The sequence below is a fragment of the Acinonyx jubatus genome, chromosome D2 (assembly GCF_027475565.1).
Source record: "Acinonyx jubatus isolate Ajub_Pintada_27869175 chromosome D2, VMU_Ajub_asm_v1.0, whole genome shotgun sequence".
NCBI classification, from domain to species: domain Eukaryota; kingdom Metazoa; phylum Chordata; class Mammalia; order Carnivora; family Felidae; genus Acinonyx; species Acinonyx jubatus.
The window spans coordinates 5,505,183-5,516,819 of NC_069393.1; the positions used below are offsets into that span (position 1 = coordinate 5,505,183).

The 11,637-nt window shown below is 54.7% G+C and overlaps 1 long non-coding RNA gene across 1 annotated transcript; it reads left to right on the top strand.

Annotated features, from left to right (window-relative positions):
* Positions 1-240: 240 nt before the first annotated feature.
* Positions 241-5,751, top strand: LOC113595829 (uncharacterized). The gene is made up of 3 exons (XR_003416442.2): positions 241-661; positions 1,867-1,926; positions 2,782-5,751. It is a non-coding gene; the product is annotated as an uncharacterized LOC113595829 (long non-coding RNA).
* The last annotated feature ends 5,886 nt before the right edge of the window (positions 5,752-11,637 follow it).

Below are 11,637 nucleotides of genomic sequence, written 5' to 3' on the forward strand. Positions count from 1 at the left end.
TGGCGGCCACGGAAACTGACGCACCCCTTCCCTCCCGCCTCCCCCTGGGATCCCATAAATACGCCCTGGAGACCCTGCTAGAGCAACCGCATCGCATGTCTATCTCCCAAGCTCCGGCGCCTGCCTTCACGGCCCACGTTCTGGGCCACAGCGAAAGGCTCTGCCGTCGGGAACGAACCACTGACGGCCCCTCGGCGGACTCAAAGTCCCTGCTGCGAGTTCAGTTTTTAACTTGTTTCTTGGAAAGCACCTCTCAGGACCATTTCAAGAAAAACAAACTGTGAGGTTTGCTTCGGATCTACTTCATGTGAATCATCAGCGCTCGCTCCAACAGCAGACCAGAGGCCCGTCAGAGCTTTAGGACAAGACTGGGGCGTCTGCGAGGGTACGTGGCTTGAGCAAGGCTCCTGCACTCCCGTTGCCCCACACACCCCCTCGTTCGCTGGCCCCCTGCCCAGGCCTCTGCCCAGATGGACGCAGAACTGCACAGTCAGCAGACAAGAACTTTCAAGGCGTATTGTTGTAAGGCTTACCACGTTGGCAAATTCAACAGGAACATTTTGAACTCAGACGGTTCCTTTCACCCAGAAATCCCACACCGTTTGGTTCCCCACCAACGCTGCGTGCAAAGCCTCTTGCTAGCCCTCCGGGGCTCCATCAGGTGAGCGGGAACCCTCCTTCTAAGAAGGGTGCACTCAAGCTAAGACCTAAAGGAAATGAAGGAGCCGTGGGATGACTCAGGGGACCGTAGTCCGGGCAGTACGTGCAAAGGTCCTGAGGCAGCAACCAGTTGGCCGTGTTCAAGAAACTGCAAGAAGGCCGATGGGGCAGGAGCGATGTGCATGTGTAGGAGCATGGAGCAAGAGGGGCTGGAGAGGGGGGCAGGGGCCAGGTCATGCGGAGTGTTGCTCTATTTTAAGTACAGTGGGAAATTACCGAAGGGTTTTGATGAAGTCCAGGGAGGGCTGACATAATAAATTCTCGTCCTCCTTTTTTCCCCTCCTTCTTTTCTTCCTCATTCTCTTCTTCCTCTTTTTCCCTCCCCCTCCCTGTTCCCTCCTTCTCCTTTCCCTCTCCTCCTCCTCGTCTTCTCTCCCTTCTCCTTCTCCTTCTTCCTCTTCCTCTTCTCCTCCTCCGCCTGCCCCTTCTTCTCCTCCTCCTTCCCCCATCACTTTTGCTCTGTGTTGAGAATAGACTAGATGTGAGCAAGAATGCAGGAAGCGGGCATCTTAGGAAAGATGGCCCAGGGTTCCACACTCGGGTAGTGACCGCGGTGAGGGGCAGAGGGCATAATCAGGAGTGTACCGGAGGCAGAATGGTAGCATTTGCGGACGTGCTGGGGGCGGGGGGCGGCGGTGTCAGACTGCCTGCCCTTCACTGGGTCTCTGCCCCGACACAGAGTGGCATCCCCGGCCCACCAGCTCATAGGTGGCCCTGGGGAAGCTGTGCCAAGGTGACCAGGGTCCCACCCAGGCCTCACTGGCATTAATCAAGTTGGATGGCTCCTCTCCGTCTGGTGCGAGATTCGTCAGTGACATTTTCCTTCCGGGGGACAGGTAGTAGTTTTTTCAAATTTTGATGGTCTCCTTTGCACACAATAGGGCCACGTTTCATTTTTTAATTGGCAGGAAATATCGTGCCTGGGAGTAGCCCCCCGCCCCAAGCAGGGTCCTACCCCCAAACCAGTGGTGACCTGGTCAACCGGGCGAGAGCAAAGGAAACCCTGATGCGTAGCCTTTACCAGTTTCTGCGCTGTAAATACTCTCCCCAGGGCCACCTTCACGCTGTCAACAGTTAAGTGACTCACAGGATTCCTGAATAGTTGACATTTGGTTCTGGCCTGACGGATCTGACCTCTGGTTCCAGCCTGCAGCAGCCGGCCGTGGAACGATGCTGCACGACTCCTAGTCCGGAACTCTCCACCAGGTGACCCTCTGCTTCTCAGCAAGCATGCTTGCCCAGGCCGGGAGCACAGTCCCCAGGAAACATGGGGACAGGCAGAGTCCATAGACCAGGGGACATACTCGGTGACTCGCCGTGTGCTCAGTCTGTATAAGTTCGCTGCAAAACCACAGCTATTACTCAGGCGGCTTCTCTCCACTGGGGGTGAAGAGAATGGCCCGGCGGAACATTCCCCATGGGTAAGTGTGGGGAAGCATACAGAGCCAGAAAACCTGAGCGCCGGGCTCTGACTCCACCGCCAACTGGCCAAATGACTCCAGACAAGTCACTTAACCTCGACGAGCCTCGGCCTCCCGTGTCTGCAAAATGACGGACACATCGCCAGGTTTCCTGGAGAATCTGCTTCTGACCCGGGCACCTGTGGGCTGAGAGGCCGGACGAGATCGCTGGGCTCGGACTCCTGGGCCAGCCGCCACGCGTGTTGAGCTAAGAGCCGGCTCCAGCGGGCCGTCCCGCGTCCCCCTCCACCCTGGCCTCCGGGACCCCGGGAAGAGTCAGGGGGACGGAAAGGGAGAGAAGATGGAGACGAGTCAGGGAGGCGTGATGAGGTTTGATGGCCGGGCGGGTTTTGGAAGTGTAGACAAGGTAGGACTCCAAGATGGTGCCCAAGGTTGAGCCGATGCTACCGGTTCCCACGCCACGTGGCAGACCGTGTGAGCCTCTGGGCACACCCAACATCGCCTCTTCTGCTAGCTGTGTTCTCTCCCTTCAAAACCGCAGAAGGGAGAGTCGTTGAGGGAGGTCAGAAGAGGGGACTGGGGGTGTTTAAACACCCCGAGAGCAAGGACTGAGTCCTTGCCTTCCCTTCTTGTTCTCAAGCCCTCCTGCGCATCCTGGGAACACTGGCTGTTGACACACGAAATACTGAGGCAACCTTGTTGATGCTCTTGGCCCTCTACTTGGGTGAATGTGCCTTTTCAAAATCAAGATGTGCTGGGGGGGGGGGCGGTTCTTAATAAAAAAATATATGAAAATATCCCCACACAGAAAGGAATAGTGAGAGTGACCATATAAAAACAATTTCAGCTGAAAAAAATAACACGGTTTCCCACCAAGTCCCAAAGAGAACCTAGGTTTCCATGGGATGTTCAGGAGGTGTAGAACTTCTAGCCGTGGGTGGGATGGGACGCTTGCTGCCTGTCCAAATAAGCAAACATCCTCCCTGAACCCATATCCGTGCCCCACATGCCGTGGTTCCCATTTGCTTCCTGTTTTCGGCCCTCCCAAAAATACAGCTCACAGGCGTTTTATTTTCATCTCCTCACCTTGAAAAGCACAGATCTGCCAGAGTGTGTCTGTCTTCGCAGGGAAACAAACCCAGCAGGCATTCAAGACACTCAGGCGAGAAGAAATGCATCCCATCGGAAAATTTCCATCGCCAGCATTTTTTTGTTTTTAATTTCCAAGATAAATGGGGTTTTACTTATAAGAAGACCAAGGGCTCCATTATCTTTCAAACACTGTGCTGCTTCCAAGGAGCCGAGAAAATTGGTCATGCACCTGGCCAGCTGATCCAGCCTCAAAAAATCTTCCGACCTTAATGAAAAGGGCCTAATTTTTCCTCCCCTTTAATAAATGTTTCTTTGCTTCTTCCCAGCGATATTCAGCATGTGGGGCGGGCAGGCAGAATGCCCAGTTCGTGCAAATGGGCAGGCACACCTGATTCACCAGGATTCTTCCCACTGCCTCTAATCCAGGGGACCCTGCTCCAGAGGGCTTGGGAAGGGGAGCAGATAACTCCGCCCCCCATCTCCAGAGGGCCAAAGAACCAGTACATTCCGATGTGGATTTGAAGGTTTACCTGTGCGTGTGCGCATGGGTGTGTTAGCAGACCAAATTCTTAGAGGCCGCTTGAAGGTGTCATAAAAGATAATTCAGGTGGAAAACTCCCTGGAAAAAAAATTCCCCTGCTCTCCAGATGCCTGCGTCCTGACCTCCAGAACCTGGGAGAGAGTAGCAAGGATTTGGATTGGGGCCTACGGGCAGAATTTGCAGGTCTGTTTCCCAAAGAATAAATCGCAGCCCCTCAGGCTGGAACAGGCAGGTGCTGTGAAATCTGGCTGACGGGTCCACTTCAAGGTGATCTGCCTGCCATGTCTTCTCTCTGTTCAGCTAATCTCCCGGCAGCCCCTTGGTGCCTGGTAAAGTAAATCATTCTGACTACGTGTATGAAACGGGAGGCTCTTTGCACACCTGTAATTACTACCTGACAAGTCTCTGCGGAACCTGGGAGTTTCCCAGAGGGCCAGAGGGGCCACTTCTGGAGGGGGTAAGTCAAGGTGGGTCCTCCAGGCAACATCTGGCGAGAGGAACCAGAATTCAAGCCTACAGAACTGGGTTTTTACAGTTTTTTACAGGTCCTTACAGAACTTCTGTTTTATTGCATGGCTGAGAGACTCAGAGTCAAAGTCCGCAGGCTCCTAAGCCGTGATAAACCCAGCCGAGATGGTCACCTATACCTGTAAACGTCTCAAAATAAATAATGCATAATTCCCTTAAAGCAGCACCGTCCCACAGAAATATAACGTAAGCCACGTTAAGTCATTTAAATTTTCCAGAATGGACGTTAAAAAAAAAAAAAAGGAACAAGTAAGATGAATTTTATTTTTTTATTTATTATTTTTTCTTTTTTTTTCAACGTTTTTTATTTATTTTTGGGACAGAGAGAGACAGAGCATGAATGGGGGAGGGGCAGAGAGAGGGGGAGACACAGAATCGGAAACAGGCTCCAGGCTCCGAGCCATCAGCCCAGAGCCCGACGCGGGGCTCGAACCCACGGACCGCGAGATCATGACCTGGCTGAAGTCGGACGCTTAACCGACTGCGCCACCCAGGCGCCCCTAATTTTAAATGATGTAGCTCAATTGACAAAAAATCTTATCGTTCTCATCAATAAATATAAAAAACTATTTGCTATAAATATCAAAACTGGGGCGCCTGGGTGGCTCAGTCGGTTAAGCATCCGACTCTTGGTTTCGGCTCAGGTCATGATCTTGCAGTTGGTGAGTTTGAACCCCGTATCAGGCTCCACGCTGAGAGTGTGGAGCCTGCTTGGGATTCTCTTTCCCTCTCTCCACCCCTCCCCTGCTTATGCTCTCTCTCTCTCTCAAAAATAAATAAATCAACTTTAAAAAATATATAAAAATCATCAGTGAGATATTTCACATTCTTTTGTCCCACATTCCAGGCTTGGAAATCCGAGAACATGTTATATTTATGTCACATCCGAGTTTGGACTAGCCACATTTCAAGTCCCAATAGCCACAAGGGACACAGGTACTGCGTTAGACAGTAGTCTCAGAAGGTGACATTTCTACCTCGCATTTCGACTTCCCACAAACACTTCATATACAACAAAAGAAACTGCGATACACGACATTTTATTTGACTTAGAGTCCTAGCGCTCTTAATAACATGAGAATTTCTAAAAGTTTCTTTTGACTAGCACTAAGTAGGTCTGAAGCCCAGACTTGGCCGGCACTTGTCTTTCAAATATTGATAACTGCAAGCAAGTGCACATGACTTAGACTCATCGTTTGGGGCCTCTGGCAATAGAGAAAGAAAGAAAACCAGATTCCCACCGCTCTACCCCTTAGGGCCGTTCACCCACGTTCAGCCGAGCACATAGGTGCTGTCTGCCTGGGGACGTTGGGCACAAAGACTGCTCTCAAGGAAGGCACCGCTCGAGTGACATCCAAGCAGTGGGAGAAGGCCTAAGGGTGCATGCGCCCGAGCGGCGATGGCCAGCAGGTGCTTCCCCTGGGAGTCTGCCGGATGGGAGACTCTCGGCCTGGAATCCTGGAAAATGGTTAGACGCTCTGCAAGGAGGAAGGAGGAAGGAGGAAGGAGAAGGACAGGCAGGCAGCCGTAGACACAGAACGTGCAGGACCGTCGGTAAGCACGGACAGGACTGTTCGTAGCGGGGACCGTCCGGAGCCACTGCCCGCGATGCCTGTGACCAGTGTTCGTAGCCACGTCAAAAAGCAAAAAGAAACAGGCGACGTTGATTTCAATAACTTTTTTTTAGTTCGGCCCCTTTCTCCCAACTATCGTCATTTCAACGTGTGTGATAGTCTACCCTCTTTTTTTAGGTTAGCCTTGAACTCCGTGGCGTCTTTTACATTCACCACACGTCCCCACGTGGACCAGCCCCGTTCCCGGTGCCCCGTAGCCACGGGGGCCTGGTGGCTACCATTTATGGCTGCGCAAATCCGGACGCGAGCGCCTGTATAAGGAGTAACAGCTCCTGCTCGGAATTTTGAGTCCGAGTGGGAAGGCAGACCAGCTTCAAGGGAGGCGGCTAGGGAGGAAGAGGGAGGTGGGGTCATCCGACATGTCCCAGGAGCCGGCGCCCCTCGCTGCGCGTCATCCTCGGTGCCGGGCAGGCGACACCAAGCTCCTCCCGCGTGGTCCCGAGAGCGGCTGGGTGAACAGCGGAAAGGGAAACCGAGCGCTGAGGAACGTTTGCTAAATTTTGCCAAGTGCCTGGACACCAGATCACGAGGGTGACCCAGAAAACAGCCAGTGCACCTGTGGGGGAGGCTTGGCTGTCAGCCCGGCCGCGGAGGTCACCCGAGGTCACTGCCAGGGGCGCGGAGCACTGGGAGGCTGCCTAATGTGGAAATGTTTGGACGCCGAGTGGCGCAGGCGCAGCGGGCAGCCGCCGGCCGGGACCTGGCCGGGCCAGCAGGGCCGTGAGCGCAGCGCCTGACGGTAACCAGACGCGCGGGGACGCTGGGAGCCGCTGCGCCCGCGCTTGCCAAGACCCCACCACATCTTTCCTAATAAGTCTGGCGGTGCCTGTGTCCTCTCGCTGCAGATCGGCCTCTCCCCTCCGCCCGGTCTTATTTAAGAAAAGGGGGTGGGGTGCTGCAGGAGAGGGAGAGCGAGCCAGCCCAGCGAGAACTTGGCCTGCTGCCCTGCTGTCCCCTGGCCTCCCCTCTCGGCCACAGATCCGCTTTGTGAATGGAGGGGGCGTTTTCTCCAAGGTGGCTCTCTAACCCTTTGGGCGCACGGGTCGAGCTCCAGACGTTGAGCTCGTGTCAGCTGCTTCAACCCTTGTCCTGGCGCGGGGAGGGGGCGACCCGATCTCCCCTGCGCCCTTTCTTTCCTCCTCCTCTCCTCCTCCCCCTCCCTGGAAGGGCGCCACCCACCTAACTCCAGAAGGAGGTCACCCTCCCTGCCACTGGGTCTGGCTGGGATCCTGGGCCCCGGAGCTGCAGCAGGGAGACGCTTCCTAGCGGCTGTCCCAGCCCCACTCCAGGGAGGGCAGGGTTACAACACGTGTGTGTTTGGGTCAGGAGCACTTTTGAACTATGGCTCCAAGAAAGAACAGCCTGTACAGCCACTCTGAGTCTCCCAGCAACAAAGAATGTGCAACAGATTAGCCCTGGCTTGCAAAACAATTTTTTAAAAAAAAAGAGGTGCAGGCTGGTCTCTTTATAGGGTTCTGGAGCAAGGGTGGCTGGATTGAAAGTCGCCCTCACTGCCTGGGCTGCAGAGCACCAGCCCCGCGCCCGCTGACGGTTTATGACCTTGGCTGACTAGTAAGCCCTTGTAACACCATTACTGTCGGGGTCTCGCCAGCTTCTCGACCCCGATGCGGTTGAAGGTCAGCCGCCAGGGGACGGGGGCTCTCCTGCCATTGGAACAAGGTTACAAAGAATAATTTTTCCTGCCCAAGGGTTTGTAGATGATTAACATGTTTCTGTTAACTGGAGAGTTAATAGTTATTCAAAGCACTCTTTGATAACGGGGGCGGAGGAGAGAAAATGAATGTGTTAACCATTAATCGAAGGGAAATGCCATAAAAGTTAGGGTGGAAAACGCGAAGCCTGGGAGAGGAATTCACGGGCAACCTCGTGGGGAGGAGGACAGGGCGCAGAATGAGGCCATAAAGTTCATGCATACTTACAGCCGGGTTTTGGGGTGGTTTTTGGTTTTTTGTTTTTTTTTTTAATTCTTTTCCTTGTTTCGTTGTTCTGAGGAAACAGAACCGGGGATAACAAAATAACAAGCGAGGGAACATGACAAACAAAGCCGGTTTTATTGGCTTTTTTGCTCCAGACTCCCACAGCTGAGTCTGCCCACCGTGTGATTCCTTCTTCCAGCCCCTTCGGGAAGAAGAGGAACCCAGGCCCTCGTGCTGGAACAAAGCGAGGGTGTCCAGGAGGCCCGCCCTGGCCGGCGCCCTGGTCCCTGACCCAAATCACCCCCACTCGCCTGGAGGGGAGGCTGCCTATTCCCCGCCCAGAAGACAAACAGCATTAGCCTCAGTTTCCCCACCAGGTTCCAGCATCTCACAGCGGGCTGGCCCAGGGATCGGGAGGACATAGGGCGCAAAACTGCTTCGCACGGACAGCTTCCAGGCCCCCTAACGGTGGTGCAGGGCCACGAGGAGCCTTAGACAGATAGTGTCATCCTTCGACCGTCATGCAGACGGGAGCTTTCTCTCTGTGCAAGGCACATGTGGAGTGCTGGTGGGGTATTAAGGCCAGATCCTGCCCTCAAAGGGCTTACAGTCCATTCAGGAGGTAAGACGATCTGTGGCAAGTGCCAGAAGAGCGGTGCAAACAAACCGCCAAACTGCAGAGCAGACTCGAAGGAAGGAGGCGCCCCCCCCCCCCCCCTTCAGTGCTGGGCCGGTCACGGAGCTCACAGAACCGCCCTGAGCCAGACTCTGAGGCTGGGCGAGGCTTTGATGGGGGGGGGGGGGGGGGGAGAAACGGGCGCGAGACAGGAATGGCAGGAAATGTTCAAGGAAGAAATCTAGCTGGAGCAGAGAGGAGGGAAAAGGAGATGGTGTTTTAAAGAGAGCCTTGGGCCTCATCCGAGAGGAAGTCAGCACGCTCCAGTGCGTTGACTGTATTCCCTGGGACTTTGGAGGGGGCAGGGGAATTACCAGAGTGCACTTGGTGGGGCGAGGTGGCGGGGGGGTGGGGGGCAGGCGTGAAAGACGAGAACAAGCCGATCAGCTGTTGGGCCACCAGGGTGGCCCGGGCAGTGAGCGTGGGGCACGGAAGACAGATGAATTCATGTGGGGCAATGGTTAGGAAGTCAGAAGGGAGAGCACGAGAAGGTTCCGAAGACAGCAAGTGAGGGGGGCGGGGGATGCCAGCTGGGGATTGGGGCTCTGTCATCCCTGGAGCTCAGGCTGGGGAGGGCAGCCCGAGGCAGGGGGAAGGCCCTGCCTTCTCTGTGCCCTGAAAGGAAAAGGATCAAAGAGTGAAGATACAGCTCCTTTGGGGGCCCCAGGAGGGAGGCCAGACAAGAGACCTTGCTTCGGTGGTCCTGTTCTCATGAGCCTGGGGTGTGGGGGCCAGGGCATCTGCTGAGAGCGTGGCAAGGAAGGGGGAGGGCTCACAGACCGTGGAGAGACTTCCACGAGTCCAGGGAAGGAGTCGAGCCATGAGGGGGACCAAGGACAGCAACCGTGAACTTATGGGCCCAGTGGGCCAGGTTATCTGGTTCTTTCTAGCATCCCAGGAGTCCAGAAAGCCCAGAGTAAAAGCAGTGTATTTGCCCCTTCAGCACATCTTGAAGGTTGACTGTGGGCCGGGCGCCGTTCTAGGCACTGCGGGGAAACGGCGAGTCAGAGATACCTTCCCTGCTCTCACCAAGCTCGCTGCAGACCGAAGACGTCAAAATGGGCGGCTACGATGCAGCATAATGGGTCTTGGTCCTGCACATCACATTCGCCTTTGGAGATCTTTAGGATCCCAGAGTCCCGCCATTATCACTACCACCAAAAAAAAAAAAAAAAAAAAAAAAAAATCTCTTAACACAGGGCACTAGCAAGTGTGTTTTCTAAAGACCGAGTCTAACACAGAGCAAGCGGGACACTGCCTCTCGCCCTCGCTTCCTCATCCGTAAAAGGAGATCATAACGGCATCTTCTTCATCGGGCTGTAGTGACAGCCGGACACGATCCGTCCTGCAAAGCCTTGAGAAACAGCCTAACACGCAACAATCGCCTAACACTCACTGGCTGTCAGCTGAAAGGCACGGCTGGGGCGCTGACGGCATGGTAACGCGGTGCTGTGCGAACCCGCGCGGGGAATCTGTGCCAGGTCTGAGGGTCAGGAAAGGCTTCCTGGGGAAGGTGACTTCTGGGCCGAGACACGCAGAGAGCGTGGGGTTAGCCAAGCCAGAGTGGATGGGGGTGAGATGGGGAAGGGGGTCACATTTCAGGCGGAGGGAACAACGTGTACAAAGTTCCCAGGCCACAGGGCCAAAAGCACAGAAGGGACAGGAAGTGGTTTGCTGAGGCTGGAGTGCAGAGAGAGAGAGAGAGAGCAGGAAGACAGGGACCTGGCAACATGTGAATTTTATCCCGAGGCCACTAGGGAGCCCCTGCACGGTTTTAGGGGGAGAATGATCAGATCTGTGTTTTAGAAGCATCTCTCTCGCTGCAGTTTGGACGTGAAGTTGGAGGGGGACAAGCCTAGAGGGCAGGGCGAGCTGTGGGAAGGTTGACATGATCCCACCAGGGGAGACCCGTGGCCCGAACCACTGAACAACCGCAGAAGGCGGTGGGGAGACAGAAATGGGCAAAGTGAGATGCCCCTGGGTGGCCAGTCGAAGGTGGGGCCGAGGGAGATGAGCTTTCCAAGGACGACTCCCACTCTTGGGTTTGAACGACCTCCCGGGTGGGTGGTGGCACCACCTTGGTGAGAAAGGGACCGTGGAAGAAGCACAAGATTGGGGAGAGAACGATGAATCGGTTTCAATGTGTGGCGTTTCGGTGCTTCTGAGATGTCTCAGCGGGGTTATGTGTCCAATGGGCAGTTGGGAATCAGGGCTTGAAGCTCTGGAAATGTGAATGGTTGCAGGTAGGTTTTGAGCGATTAGAACCAAGGCTGGGATGCTGTTCGGCGAAGAATCAAGGGGATATGGGAAGGGGTTCCATTTGCTCGAGGAGCAGTATTAAAATGGACTAAATAAACATAGTCTAGAGTAGAGAGGGAGGTGGACAAGGTCCAAAAGAGTTCCTGGCAAGTGGCAGCAGCAGTGAAAGTGTGTAGTCAGAGAGGGAGTCCTCTGAGTCCAGAATTTTTTTTTCATGTTTATTTATTTTTGAGAGAGAGAGAGAAACAGAGTGCGAACAGGGAAGGAGCAGAGAGAGAGGGAGACACAGAATCCGAAGCAGGCTCCGGGCTCTGAGCCGTCAGCACGGAGCCCGACACGGGGCTCGAACTCACAAACCGCGAGATCATGACCTGAGCTGAAGTCGGACGCTCAACCGACTGAGCCACCCGGGCACCCCTGAGTCCAGAATTTTTGAGGTGACATACTTCTGAGGGACCCTTCAGGTGGAGGCACAGCCATCTGTATGACCAAGAAAAGGTAAAAAGGAAAGTGAATGGTTGAACTATTGAACTGGCAATGAGACTGCCCAGGTGATGTGGAGGGGATGAGTGACCTAGATGCAACCCTCACTGGGGGTGTGACTTGGTGGCCCCAAAAGGTGACAGCATGGACAAAGATTTGTGATACTCACGGATGGCCAAGAGGCTCTGGACAGTGGTGGCACAATGCTGCGGAGCCCGCACTGGAGGGAGAGTCACCCTCCTTCCCTCCCAGACGCTTAGAAAGACATGGGCAAAGATATGAATGCCTTTGGACCCACTCCCTCCATGCGGCTCCTGCAGGGGCGCTGACCAGGGAAAGCTGACTA